This window comes from Balaenoptera musculus, chromosome 11, assembly GCF_009873245.2.
Source record: "Balaenoptera musculus isolate JJ_BM4_2016_0621 chromosome 11, mBalMus1.pri.v3, whole genome shotgun sequence".
In the NCBI taxonomy this organism is placed as follows: Eukaryota; Metazoa; Chordata; class Mammalia; order Artiodactyla; family Balaenopteridae; genus Balaenoptera; species Balaenoptera musculus.
Genome location: NC_045795.1, coordinates 36,153,867 through 36,169,778, shown reverse-complemented (window position 1 = coordinate 36,169,778; position 15,912 = coordinate 36,153,867). Strand labels below are relative to the sequence as shown.

The following is a 15,912-nucleotide window of genomic DNA, read 5'->3' as shown; positions in this document are numbered from 1 at the left end:
AATAAACACAATCTGTATTGGCATATAGAAATAATTTTAATTAGACCAGTGATTCTCAATGAGCTTGCCACACATTGGAATCACATGGGGAGCTTAAAAAAGTAAAAAAGATGCTTGAGCCCCACCCACCAGAAATTCTGATTTAATTGGTCTGGAATGTGGAATCTCTATTCTGAAGCCATTCTTATGAGCAGCCTACAAAATAGCCACTGATTTAGACTCTGCTGTTCTAGGTTCACATCCTTTCTCAGGTGCATAAATATACAAAATATCTGCTAAGAAAATTTATTTAGGATATGATTCCATTTCTAATCTTACTGCAAAGAGGCAAATGATGCTAACAAAGTTACCAATGTTATAGCTCGTATGCAGAAAATATTTTTGCCCAATGCCCAGCTTATCTATGAAGTGATAGTTTGCATCCATCCACTTGCATTTAAAAAAAGCATGTTTTAGAAACTATACATCAATAAACTTAATAATTACTTTAATTAATAATTAATAACTTTAATAATAATCAAAGTTAACATTTTAAACCACCAAGTTTAATTTGATAAATAAAATTGAGAAAAAAACTAAAGCTCATGGAGTAAAACTGTTTACTGACATGTTTCTTACGCTTTCATACTTATTATTCTGCTACTAATGATATATGTGGTCTTTGACAAATGTTCTAACTTCCATGAGATTATTTCCATACCTGTAATGACAAAGTTATAGTACATTTTTTAAAGTTGTATCTTAAAACTCTGCCACTGCCTTTTAATACCACTGTTTTGTCCTGTCATATGAAATGGACTCTCGTAACTCAGCAAAAGTCTGGACTCATGACTGTGATTTATTACACAAAAGCATCAAAGGAAGATCAGCAAAGGTTATGAAAAAGCACATGGGGCTAAGTCTGGGAGAAACCAGACACAAGCTTTCAAGACTCCTCTCCCAATGGAGTTACATCAAACGTGCTAAATTCCCCCAGGAAGCTGTGAAAGCACGTTGCCAACCAGGAAGCTTTTTAGAGACTCAATACCCAGGGTGTTTAATGAGGGCTGTTCATATAGATAAGACTGAAGACATGGAGCCTAAAAACCTATCCAATACACTTATTTAATCTTAGATTTGGATAGGAGAAAGAGATACTAAGAAAATAACCTACCCCACCTGCCTATTCCTAACCCCTGACCTCCCAATATGCCAGATCCAAACAGTTTCATGGACAGGTTTCTTCAAAACTTCAAGGATCAGATAATTAGAATGTTATTTAAACTATTCCTGTGCACATGACAAGTTTTTTGCTTCTTCCTATGGAGCCAGTATAAGCCTGACACGAAGATGTGACAACATTCACACACTCAAAAATCAGTATACATGAAAAAAAAAAGCCTGTGTATAATATTGGAAAAGAGAATTAAGCAGAAGGATTCATGACAAAGTTGGTCAATTCCAAGAAAGAAATCTGAATATTAGGAAGAATAACTATCATCAAATTAAAAGGTTAAAGGAGAAAAAAATCATATAATTAGCTCATAAAAGCTAAAATTCCTTTTATTTTAAAAGTTTTAATTGAATAGGAATAAAAGAATACTTCCTAAAATTTATACACACATACACAGCCTAACTACAATAGATATAAGCATCTAGTTAATAATAAAACAGTAGAAACATCCTTAGAAAGTTCAGAAATAAGATAAGGATGTCTGTTCATCACTATTAACATTTTTCAGGAACAAAAGACAATACACTTAAGAAAACCAAGTTAAAGGTAAATGGCTTAGGAAACAAACAGGCAAAATAATCACTATTTGCTGATAATCTCATTGCCCACATGAAAAATCCATGAGAATCAACTGAAAAAATATGAGAAAATAAGGAAGGTTCACTAAGGTGACCACATAAAATTATTACAGTTGACCCTTGAACATGGGTTTGAACTGCAGAGTCCACTCATACTCGGATTTTTTCAATAGTAAATGCTACAGTATTACACGATCCACAACTGTGGATCCTCACATGCGGAGGAAATGCGGATACAGAGGAACCTCAGACACGGAAGGCCGACTATTACATTCAAATTTTCAACTGTGCGGAGGGTAGGCCCCCCAACCATTGAGTTGTTCAAGGGTCAACTGTATATGAAAATATATAGTATCCTTTCATGCCCAAAACAACCAGCTAGAAAATATGAGGGAAATGACCTGCAATCTATAATTGCAAAACATAAGCAATACCTAGGAATAAACTCAGAGAACATGTAAAGGAAGTTATAAAACTCTTCTGAGGGACTTAAGAAAAACAAATGAAGAGACATACACTGTTTGGAGATGTTGTAAAGAGACCAATCATCTCTAAATCACCATGTGAAAAAAGCATATTTGGTATTTTATTGTACTTTATACTGTGAACAAAAATAATGCTTTAGGAACTTCCGTGGTGGTCCAGTGGCTAAGGCTCTGCACTCCCAATGCAGGGGGACCGGGGTCGATCCCTGGTCAGGGAACTAGATCCCACATGCCACAACTAAAAGTTCCCATGCCACAACTAAATATCCCACATGTGGCAACGAAGATCCCGCATGCCACAACTAAGACCCGGTGCAGCCAAATAAATAAATAAATAAACATTAAAAAAACAAAAACAAAAAACAATGCTTTAGCAACAGAAAGCAAAATTCAACAAAACATTCTTGGTAGGGATACACAGTTAAGAACAGTAATTTGACAAATGGGCACACATATTAGAACACTGAGAAGGAAAAATGAGAATTTTATATTTACCAAGAAGTTTGTAAAGCTGAGAGACACAGTTCTAATTAACACAGGAATTAAAAGTAATCCTGATGAGAATTACAACAGAGTATTTAAAGTAAATTGGGGTAAAGAAGTTCATCTGAAAGAATAAATATGTGATTTCATATATATTCTAAAAAAAAAAGAACAATGAGAAGAGGCCAGTTTATTGGATGAGAAAGCAAATCATAAATTAGAACAATTAAAACAATGTCATATTAGAGAGATATATCACTGAAATATATATTAGTCCAGAAATAAACCCAAGTATACACAAGAATTCAGTATAATATATTTAAATGTAGCATTTCAATTCAGTGGGAGAAAATATGAATTTTTTTAATAAAAAATGTTGGCTGGCCATTCTGAAAAAAGTAAGCTGGATATTCATACAAGAGCACAAAAATAAATACACAAGAATGTCAACTTCAGTACTTTCTGTAACAGTAAAAAATTGAAAAAACTTAAAGGTCCATTTAATGGGAATTGGATAAACAAATAATGGTAAGCCTCTACAATGGAATATTATACAATGATTTTAAAAGAATAAAGTTGAACACCTTATTGACATTGAAAAAATTTTAAATATATGTATTTACATGCAAAAAGGCAAGCTGCAAAACAATGTTATAATAAAATCTTATTTTGTTAAATACATAGAAAGCAAACACCAAATTGTTAACAAGGGTTAACCCAATGGATTAGGGCTGTGAAAAATTTTACATAGTGTACTACATATTTCTGTAATGTTTAAAATTTTTATAACAAGAATGTTTTATTGTAATAAAACTATACACAAATATTTCAATAACTTTGGCCACTAAAATTACAAATTAAATTAGTTTTTGTATGAGACAGCAAGTGTTTTTAATTTGCCACATCCAGTAGTACCTGATGTAGTGACTAAGACAGAATGGTAAGCAGAAGGACTATATATTACGTCCATAGTTAAAAATTAATTAACAACTTGAAGTCAAGGACAAAAAGTTCATTACACTAAGACAGGCAAAAAGTAATGAATATCTGATACCTGGGTAGCATGGCCTACTAGGACAGTCTATCTGATACATCCCAACTAAAGATCTTCACCTTACGAGATTTTCAGTATGACTTTTTCTAAATTTATAGGAGATTTTCTCAGATGCAAACAAAGTGCTCTGAGATTTGCTCCTGTTGACAGTCCCAGAGTCTAAACTTGCTGACATTCACAGGATAGGGCAAGGGTAATCTTTTTATTCAAGCTGCTCCTTCAAGGTAAGAGGAAAGAGAAGGGTAGGAAGGCAGGGGGAGCAGGGACTTACTCTGAGAGAGGAAATGGTACCATTCATGATACCATATACAATTATTAGTTGAGGGTTCTGAGACTTCCTATGAATTTATTTACCAGGGATGGTGGTACAGAAACTACACTTTTTTTTGTGGTTGGTTAACTCTCCTGGATTCAAATGCATCTGGAAAAAAAAAAAAAAAAAAGACTAAAGCCACAGTACTAAAATTCTCAGGGTTATTGACTATTTACTATGCTATAAGAAACCCACGTCCATTTGTTCTAACCAAAATAGTAAACAATGTCCATCAATAAAGTGAGAATGCCGTATGCAGTTCACAATGTTGTAATGCTATAATTGCCTTATTCAAAAAACCAAGCTGACCTAAACATCAATTTCTTTACTTAAAGCTCACTTCCAGCAGAACTGTTTACAAACTTTTCTTTAACAAGAGCTTACTATATTTTTTAGAATTAAAGTTCACTCTCCAGAGCTTAATCAGGAAATAGACAAAAGGCAAAGTTCCATCAGGTGGAGATGCGAAAGAGTCCTTGAATGTTGTATAAGTCTCCCCTGGGAAACCCTCTCCCCCCCCCCCCCCCCCTATTTCCTGACTGAAAGAACTTTATGGGAAAAAAGACCTTCTGCTCTTTAATTGCAAAATATAAATGATCTTTCTCTTGAGGAAAGAGATGGCATTTATAAGCATATGGTTTAGCAATTTCTTCCTGCTCTTAGTACCCATGTGGTGTGTAACTTGAAGTAGTAATCCTTAAACTTTAAATTAATATCGCTTGGGGAAATAAATGATGTCCTGCCTGCATCTTAAACACTCACAAAAAATCACATTCTACTTTCTCATTGGAAGGATGCCTCACTTCTTTTGATATATACTCTACCCTTGTCATCCAAAAGTCTGAATAAACAGGTGTAGACTGACCATACTAGCAGGTGTAACCTTGATTCTCATATTTTGCAAATCCAATTCTAAACCTTGCAGAAGAGTAGTATCACCAGGCAGTAAAGTGCTACAGTAAGAAGAGTTCATGGGCATTTTCTGGTCTTGGGATTCCTGAAATCCCTTTTCTCTGGGAAAGATTAAATGATTTCTAACATCCAGTCCAGCTCCAAATTCTTGTCGTTCTATGATTTTATATGTTTGTAAACAAATGTTTATAGATATACTCAACTTGGAACACTAAGGAACTGTACCATAAAAATAATTGATGAGATTATTTTATAGAGAGTGTATGTAACTCCATTTACCAATTACCACATTGATTCTCCACTTCTTGGCCAAAGGACAAACTAGTTTCTGAATCTAAATATAATTCATTCGATAAGAGATTTATTGAGCTCTCTCTACAATACAGGCCCAGTGCTAGGTGATAGAAACACAAAGATTAGTAAAGGATAAAGTTGTTCACTGTCCACTGAGGAAGGTAGGGCTAGATGACAAATAATGTCAAATCTAGAACTAGCAGGCCATGATTTTATGATTTGTAGAAAGTCAAATAGAGTAATCTTCCATAAGTACCATACCAAAACAACTACAAAAAATTATGTTATATTCTTGTATCAGAATAAGAGTTAATATTCAAATAATTAGCAAATTGCTCTCTAAAATGGGGTACTCACATCCTAGGGAGAGTTGAATACAAACCATAGGAATTTGGGAAGAAAATCTTAACACTTATATTGATATATATTTTTAACCTAGAAAAATGAGAAAAAAGGCAGTGTCCTCCTTTGTTCAAGGGAAGTATCAGGTTTACCTGGGCCTGCTTACTTGAATTTACCAAAGGTTATATAGTCTAAATTAAATTATTGCTCACAAAATGACAAGAGAATTTAAAAAGTTTCCTGCAAGGAAACCACTGATTGAAGATAATGTAACATTGCCAACACAAGCAGACAACAAGAAAATGGCCATTATGACAACTCTACCCCTAGTAATCTGATTTTACAAGAAGGTGACCTCTCCCCCAATAAGTCCTAGAGATCTAATACACAGTATAGTGACTACAGACAACAGTACTGTATTATAATCAAACTTGCTAAGAGACTAGAACTTGATTATTCCAACGACTAGAAAGAAATAATTATGTAACATGATAGAGATCCTAATTATTGTACAATGGCAATGACATTATAACATATAAATGTAGCAAATTAACATGTTGTACACCTTGAATTTACACAGTTATACGTCAAACATATTTCAATAAAAAACTGACCCCCAAATTTGAAATTATCAAGGTCATTTGAAACATACACTATTATTAACAATGAACCTCCATATTAAAGGCATTAAAATGACTTAAGACTATAGTACAAAGCTACAGTAATCAAAACAGTACAGTACTGGCACAAAAATAGAAATATAGATCAATGAAACAGGATAGAAAGCCCAGAGATAAACCCACGCACCTATGGTCAATTAATCTACGACACAGGAAGCAAAACTATACAACAAAGAAAAGACAGTCCCTTCAATAAGTGGTTCTGAGAAAATTGGACAGCTACCTGTAAAAGAATGAAATTAGAACATTCTCTAACAATATACACAAAAATAAACTCAGGATCAAAGACCTAAATGTAAGGCCAGACACTATAAAACTTAGAGGAAAACATAGGCAGAACACTCTATGACATAAATCACAGCAAGATTCTTTTTGACCCACCTCCTAGAGAAATGGAAATAAAAACAAAAATAAACAAATGGGACCTAATGAAACTTAAAAGCTTTTGCACAGCAAAGGAAACCATAAAAAAAAAAAGACAACCTACAGAATAGGAGAAAATATTTGCAAATGAAGCAACTGACAAGGGATTAATCTCCAAAATATACAAACAGCTCATGTAGCTCTATGTCAAAAAAACAGCTCAATCAAAAAATGGGCAGAAGACCTAAGTAGACATTTCTCCAAAGAAGACATACAGATGGCCAAAAAGCACATGAAAAGATGCTCTAAATCACTAATTAACAGAGAAATACAAATCAAAACTACAATCAGAATGGCCATCATCAAAAAGTCTACAAACAATAAATGCTGGAGAGGGTGTGGAGAAAAGGGAACCCTCCTACACTGTTGGTAAGAATGTAAATTGGTACAACCACTATGGAGAGCAGTATGGAGGTTCCTTAAAAAACTAAAAATAGAACTACTATATGATCCAGCAATCCCACTCCTGGGCATATATCTGGAGAAAACCATACTTCAAAAAGATACATGCACCCCAATGTTCACTGCAGCACTATTTACAATAACCAAGACATGGAAGAAACCTAAATGTCCATCAACAGAGAAATGGATAAAGAAGATGTGGTACATACATATTGTACAATGGAATATTACTCAGCCTTAAAAAAGAACGAAATAATGCCATTTGCAGCAACATGGATGGACCTAGAGATTATCATACTAAGTGAAGTAAGTCAGACAGTGAAAGACAAATATATGATATCACTCATATGTGGAATCTAATTTTTTAAAAATGATACAAATGAGCTTATTTACAAAACAGAAACAGACTCACAGATTTTGAAAACAAACTTATGGTTATCAAAGGGGAAACATGTGGGGGTGGGGATAAATTAGGAGCTTGGATTAACATACACACACTACTATACATAAAATAGATAACCAACAAGGACCTACTGTATAGCACAGGGAACTCTGCTCAATATTCTGTAATAACCTAGAATCTGAAAGAGAATGAATATATGTATATGTATAACTAAAGCACTTTGCTGTACACCTGAAACTAACACAACATTGTAAATCAACTATACTCCTATAAACTTTTTTTTTTTAAGGCAGAAGCTTAAAGCAAAGTAACAATCTAGTAGCATATTAACCATTTTGCAATAGGGACACAGAAAGTACTTCTCACCTAATAATAATGGTTATTATTATTGAGGACTTAATTATAAGCTAGGCAGAGTCCTAAGCATTTTACACACACCACCTTACCCAGAATTCAAACAAGTGGATTAGGTAGGTACTTTTTTTATCCTATTTAACAAATAGGAAATTGAGGGACAGACAAGATTAGGCAACTAGTCCAAGGACACAGACAATAAATAGCAGATTTAAACCAACATCTGGCAAGGTCCTGAACTTATAAGAGCTACGCTGTAGTGATATGGAAGAAGTCAGAAATGAGTCTCACTCTGACTCCTAGACCTGCCAACTAGCTCCTCACACCAGCAGTTCTCAAACCCTTTTTTAAACACCCTATTCAGACCCGGTAAATATGCCATGGGTGATAAAAAAGGAGATGTCACTTTTCAATCCAACTTTTGGAGATTACATATACATCTGCTTTACTAATATGGGGAGAATAATTCACATTTTAACTACAATGTAGTTAAAACTCTAGTTACTGAAAAATTACAGACCAAGAATATCATTAATACAAATACGCATCAATATACACTATAGGGTTAGCTGAACAAGCTGTAACAAATTAAATTGATAATGATAAGGCTAAACAGCAATTTATAATAAAAAAAAAACAAGAACAGAAACAACTGAAAAACACAACCAACTCAACATAACAGTGATATGTATCTTTCCAAAAACATAAAATAATTCTAACTTACACATGTTCATATGTGGAATAGGAGTTTTGCAATGCTGCATCAGACTGCTTAGTAGCCAGACTTCTTAGTAGAACACTAAATCAGAATCCTTTATAAACTCTAGTATTATGCAAACATGGATTTATGAATGCCACATCTTACATATTCTTAATGCTTCACTTCTATGGTTATTAGCAAGTTGCCAAAGGAATATATAAATGAAAGACTATGACATCACCTGACATCTGCCATTATTTTTTGATCAGGGCCTACCAGTGACCTTGGGCCATCTTTTGAGAAGTGTTTTCCTAGACTAGGCAATGCTCCTGGCTTAGTTTGGCAATGACATCTAATTCTGGGGTGGCTGGGAGAAGCTATTCTATTATTCAATCACAAAATATCTGAGACTCCCAAGGCAAAAACAGCCCAATATTTAATTTGTAGTATTATTTTTATTTTCTATTCATTACTTCTTCAGTTTCTCTGGATCCAATCTCTAATTAAAACAATCCTTCCCAAACACCGGCAAACAAACAAAACCGTTCAAATCAGGTATGCTAGAACAAAATAAGTATCAAATGACCCAAGAGAGTTTCATTCTATTATATTTTAAAGTTTCCCCAAATATTGAAGCTTGCTTCTTCTTTCTTCCCTACAGAGTAACTTCTTGAGCTTATGCTTCAGAAAGGGATAAGGTACAGAAACCTATCACCAGGTTTTATTAACCCATTTCCCAAAGACCTACGTTATCCAGCCACAATCTTCCCTCAGTCTCTCAGCTCTTGTTTGTGCCACTGTGTAACTCCCTATAAGTCAACCCTCTATACGATGGGATCACTTTTGTAAATGACAAGTCACAGACTACAACTCTAAGAATGGCTATCACTTATAGATCTTAGAGTTTATATAACTATCCTTTTTTGGGTTATCAGCCTTACTGGTCCCAAGTCTATTGAAAATTATATGAACTGTACACTGAGAACAGAAAAATATACGCCCCAAGAGCCAAAAAACAATGAAAAAGTCATGATGAGTACAGAGGTTATTAGTTGTAATAATATTTGAAAATACAGGACAGCCATTTCTTTTTAATTTCTTCAGTGGCAACTTATGGGCCTGTAATATTCTTGCCCAGATTTAAATTATATGATATTTTCCTAATTAATAAAGGTTATTATAGCGTGAACTCCCATTAAAGCAGTGGAATCATCAATTGCAACAATTTAATTTCTTTGTAGCAAAGCTACTGTGAACATTTGCATTATTGTCTGCATAAAGGAAATTGGCTTTTCATTTGTAGATGTTATAAAAATGTTCTACTGTGCATACTTTGATGCAGTTTGTTAAACCCTGCTATCTTGGCTATTTTCTGTGAAATAAAAAAAGATCAGTTCTGAGAAATTAGTCCACCTAAAATCCTGATTTATAAATTTATTTGTTGCCATTCTAGCATATAATCTAAAGGAAATGTTCACAAATTATACTAGTCTTCCTTTTGTTCTTTTTTTTCCCCTATATAATCCCTTCCCTTGGTTTTATGAGCATTGTTTTTATTCCTCCAACATACCATTCTCTACTGCAATGAAAAGAAAGAATAAAACTCAGAGGTAATTATCCTCACGTATTCTAGCAGTTAGAGTTCAAACTGAGAGCCACTGACCCAAATTTATGGCCAAGGCCAAATCTACAGCCAAATTCAAACCTATAGTGTGTATGTAGAATAAGGGGATGAAAAGCATGTGTCAAGCAAATAACTTTCATATCAGGAACAAAATCTTAGGCAAAAAGTTCAAGAAGTCCACATCTCTTAAGATTAGGAAAATGGACTTTTCCTGTAAAACTGCCATCCTTCATGTTCCAAACTAATCTTACCCCAAATCTTCCATAAACCCCCATGAATATGCAAATATGTGGCCTGCCTATATGTGCACTCTTCCGGTGCACATATAAACTTCACCGACACTGTGGAAGAATAAAATCCATTAAAAAAGAGAATAATGTACATTTTTTTCCTTCTGTTTTAGAACAAAAACTCTAAAGAGTAACGGATGGGCTTTCTGTATTCTGTGCACTAATACCCCCAAGATGCTACTGAATAATTAATGAGCTTATGATTAGACTGCTATCCTCAGTTCCGAACATTCATGGACCAAATTTAATTCACATCTAATACTGAATTCTATCTCTTTTATCATGATCAAACTATGCATCAAGGCTGATCTCTTTTCCTTAGAATTTCATACGCTGATTCTTTACCTAAAGTTATCATCTTGATATGTGACCAGCTCAGCTACAGCACCAATTTGGGATGTAACTGACACAAATTCTCATAGCCCATCAAGAAAAGATACCAAGACCATGCCTTTATAAGAGAAACAAGCCTCCAATGCAGACATTATTAGCAATAAATATATATATTATATATATATAAATAAATAAATAATATAATATATATATAAATATATTGACACAAGAGGAGGAGATTCCACTTATACTTTATAAGTAGACTACATTCTTTATGTTATTTTTAAGAGAAAAAAATAAACTGTAATTAATAAAATTTTTAATGTTATTAAGTTGGAGTTCATTTAGTTTAAATGTCATCACATTATTTGACATAAAATGATCAAATGTAGCAGAAATGCTATAATAGACCAATGCCTGCAGTCTATTTCCTTCTCCAAGCTTATAAAAGAAGAAGCTTATGTTTTACTTGGCCAACAGGGTAGGGTCAGCTGCCGATGAGGAAGATTCATAAAATACTTCCTTTGCTGTGCTGTACCTATGGGGAAATCTAAAGTAACGCATACACCCTGTGGATAAGGAGGGCTTTAAATAATGGAAGGAGGTAGCTTCTTAAGGATATTAAATGAAAGATGTTCCATGTAGACATGATGGCAAAGGCAGGAGTCTCAGGGCACTATCAGAAAATGTGAAACTGAAACGGAAGTTTGTTTTGAGTAACAACAGAAAAGAAACAAACAGTATGGCAGAACCTTGCACTATAAAATGTGTCTAAACTAAGATGCCTCCAAGAGAACACAGAATCAGAAACTGGGAAGTACTCATAGTTCTGCTGGGTAAGACCTGGACAAATCATTTCAAGTCTCTGAGATTCATCTTCTACCTTAGAAAAGGGGTGGAAGGGGTTGGGCCACATTCTGTGGTCCCTTTAAGTTCTAAATCTCTATAACTAAATCATATATGTAGGAAAACAATGATCTCATACTGCTGTTGGAAATATAAACTGGTTCAGCTTTTTAGAGGTTAGTTTAGCAGAATCTGTCAAATTTTTAAATATACATTTCCTATAATCCAGTAATTCTGCTTTTAGGATTATTAATTCAGCATTGCTTGTCATAGCAGAAAGTGGGGGAGGGGGTGGAAAATAAATTACAGTGCATCCATACAATGCAGCAGCCATTAATAAGAAGGGAATAGATCTGAAAGTTCTGACCTAAGCTCCAAAACACAGTTACGTGCAGAGAGCAGGCCTCAGTTCAATAGGATCCAACTATGTAAATATAAATATATGTAAGTGTGTTTATATATTTAAGAAGGCACTTAAATATCTACTGAACTAATAAGTAAATACGTACATGGAAAAAAGGACTGCAAGGCCACACACCCACTGTTAACAGTAGTAACCTCCAGGGAGGGGGGTGGGAGTGAGGGGATAGAAGGGAGTGAATGGGAAGGTTTATGTTTAAACTCAATGTACTTCTGAAGTGTTTCCTTCTTTTAAAACAAGAATTGATTTATCTTTTATTTAAATGATATTTTAAAATTTTTTAAGAAGTGGAAACTTTAAAAAGTGCTGAAATATTTATCAAAAGGAGGCTTTTTTTTTTTTTCCCCCAAACAAAAGGATGAATGCACTGATATAGATGATCTCTGACTTGCTGTACTTTCCTGAGAAGCACTTTGAGGAGAAATGAGCAACTACTGATGGGAATAGAGTTTTAGTGAAAAACAGATTTTTAATAGTTAAAAATAGCCAAAACAAATTCCTGGAGGATGGTTACTAGGTCTTTCTCTCTGGTGTCCCACAAGGACAGTATTAAATAAACCAATAATACATTGAAATGAAATGATCTAAGTATAGGTTGGAGATACAAACGTGGGACTCCATGTCACTCTCAGCAATTGATTATAAAAATACATGTGCTCAGGGACTTCCCCGGTGGTCCAGTGGTAAAGAAACCGCCTTCCAATGCAGGGGACGTGGGTTCGATCCCTGGTCGGGGAACTAAGACCCCACATGCCACGGGGCAACTAAGCCTGTGTGCCACAACTACTGAACCTGTGCTCCTCAACTAGAGAGCCTGAGTGCTGCAAACTACAGAGCCCACGTGCTCTGGAGCCCACGCCCCAGAACTAGAGAGAGGGTGAAAAAAAAACCCGCATGCCACAACTAAAGAGAAGCCCACGCGCCGCAGTGAAAGATCCCGCATGCCACAACTAAGACCTGATGCAGCCATGAATTAATTAATTAACTAATTAATTACATGTGCTCACCTTAAAAATATCTCTCAACTGTTTATAACCAAATGTTTTCATCAAGAAGTTCTCCCTCCCCGTAATATTCAGCACGTATTTGGTTTCCAAATTTCCACTTTACTAATCAAGGTTACACCCCTGTATCACACTTTGCATGATGTTTCTCACATTTTCCAAATATTTTTAAACTTACAATACCACTTAATTATTATGCGGCACCTTTCTTGGTGTTCTCTTGCTAAGTGTCTAGTGATTTATTAAGGTTTTTCAACTGTAAATTCTGCAAATACTTCAGAAATGTAAACAAACATTAACAACAGTATAATCCCGAGAGTCAACATTCTGGTAAAACTCTTTGATATATCCCTATTCTATTTTTCCATTCACAAAAATATAAAACTCCTGATGTGCTTTTAGACAGTACACAGCTCTGCATTTTCAGAACAGAGGAAGGATAGGGCTGTTCATTCTTTCTACATGCCAATGTTATTTAGCTTGTTAGGATAAGCCTGTGTTGCTTTTTCTAAGGGGAAGGACCCAGGGAAAGCAAGTGTCTAAGAATGGAAGTTCATGAAGGAACGATTCAAATAGCTCAGTTCTAGGTATATTTGCTTCTCAGCTAATATTCAACTGAACAAACAATTGGGTGAATGCTTACTATGAGCCTAGCTACAGGGCAAAGAAAGTAACAGGTGATGAGCATTACCCATAAATATAAACTTAAAAAGTTAATTACTCTTCTCCTTGTGCTGAAACAGCTGTAACTTAAAGAGATCACACAGCAAATGATCACTACAGTTTCCTCTCCAATCTCACTCCCTCCCCAATGAACAAAAGATGACATTCCAAAAGCAAGTAATGTATAAGCCTTATCATTCTTACCTCTTTCCCACAGAACAATGTTGCAATATCTGGTGGCCAGCCACAAACGCCTCTTTATTTCCAAAAGTGCTTATGGACTGGACTACTATGAAAACTAACCATGATGAGTAACACTACAGAAAAATGCTGAGTCTCAACGTGGGAAGAAAAAAAAGATACCTCACTTAGCTTCAGGGCAATGGGAGAGAAAACTCTTCTCCACTCGCCCCTGCTCACTAGATCAGACCCAGGAATTACCACTCTGCCTTCTTCAGTTTGCCTCATCTGTGGATTTTCAGCAGGTTTTTTCTCTCTCTGGCTCCACTAAGCAGAACAGTCAGAATTTTTGTTCACTCTCCTGCCCCTTTGGAGTTGCACAGGCCAAAACGGTAGCCAGTCATCATATGTGGCTATTGAGCCCTTGAAAATGAGGCTAGTCCAAACTGATACATGCTATAAAATACACATTGTATTTCAAAGACTTATGAAAATATCTCATTTATTTTTTCACATTGAGATGTTGAAATGACAATATTTTAGATATATTGGGCTTAATAAAAATATTTCTAAATTAATTTTACCTGTTTTTCTTTCTTTCATCATGGCTACCAGAAAATTTTGAATTACAAACATGGCTTGCATTTATAGCTCTCATTATATTTCTATCGGACAGCACTGCTTATAAATTGTCTTAGGAAAGGCAGTAAAGAGTATCCAAAGTCACACTGCTTGAGTTCAAATCTTGGCACCACCATTTATTACTGCGTAATCCTTGACACATTATTTAACCTTTTTTCTAAGCCTCCATGTTCTCTTCTGTGAAATGTGGTAGTACTAAAATGCTACCTCAGAGGCCTGTTGGTAGAATTAAATGAGGTAAAACAATTACTATGGTGCCCGGCACAAAATATTCAATAAATATTAACCACTACTATCACTGCACAACTATACTGTTGTTATTATTCATTGCTAGTACATGATGAAGAAAAGAACAAAGATACAGTGGGTAGAAAAAAAGACAGAAAGAGGGTACAAACACAGTTTAGAGAGAATTCTGAGTTTCTCTTCCAAAGACACAGCCCAGGTGCAGACCTGCAATACTCAATGGCAGCATCTGAGTATTTCCAGTACACTCTCTTTCCATATAAATATGTCAGAGGATGTGGAAATACATAGTTAAAGGGCACTGCGCCTCCTGTAGCAGTGTGAAGAACCTTACCTTGGACGCCCGGAGACAGACTTGCTGACAAGGTATCAGCAAGGTATCCTCTTTGGCTACTGGTAACCTCATTTTTAAATGAGAAGAAAGGGCTAAAGTTCTCTGAAGTCCCTGCCAGCTATGAATACTCTTCTCCCCTCTTTCCAAGAGGGCTGCAGAGCAAGAATGGCTACATCAGAGGTCCACCACCATCACCATAAAAACATCCAATTTAAGCACAGACGCTGCCTTACCACCACTTGTCCAGCCTATAGAGAAAGCCAGGGATTTGGAATTGTTGGCTCTTCTGAGATTTCATCGTCTTCTCTAATATGAACAAGCTTTTACTACTGGAACTTCTTATATTCCCCTTGTCTGGCTAAATTTGCCTGTTCTTTCAAGGCTCGGAACAGACCTCACACCTTTCAGCAAGAGCCTTCGCTGACATTGCCAATCTACGTCAGGTGCCCCTTTTATACGATTTGGAATCAGCTTCTGTTTCCCTCTATCACTGCCCCCATCAACAACGCCCTGTGATTTTGTTATTGATTTGTCTTGTTGTTAAGCAAACTTCCAGAAAGCAATAACATAAATTCATTCAACAAGTACTGAATGAATGTCATACTCATCTTTACACTCCCAGAACCTAATACAGTTTCTAGCGTATTTAAGCCCTCAAAATTAACCAAAAAAGGCCATATAGATATTAACGGC

At 35.3% G+C, this 15,912-nt stretch overlaps 1 protein-coding gene across 3 annotated transcripts in view; it reads right to left on the bottom strand.

Moving 5' to 3' along the window:
• BTBD9 (BTB domain containing 9) overlaps positions 1 to 15,912 on the bottom strand; it is a 402,199-nt gene that overhangs the window by 369,980 nt on the left and 16,307 nt on the right. The window contains exon 1 of one of the 3 annotated variants that reach the window (XM_036869696.1): positions 10,718 to 10,723. The exons of the other annotated variants lie outside the window; for them this stretch is intronic. The gene's annotated coding sequence lies outside the window, so the exon portion shown is untranslated. Of the gene's footprint in view, positions 1 to 10,717; positions 10,724 to 15,912 lie in introns of those variants that run through there. 3 annotated transcript variants of the gene reach the window in all.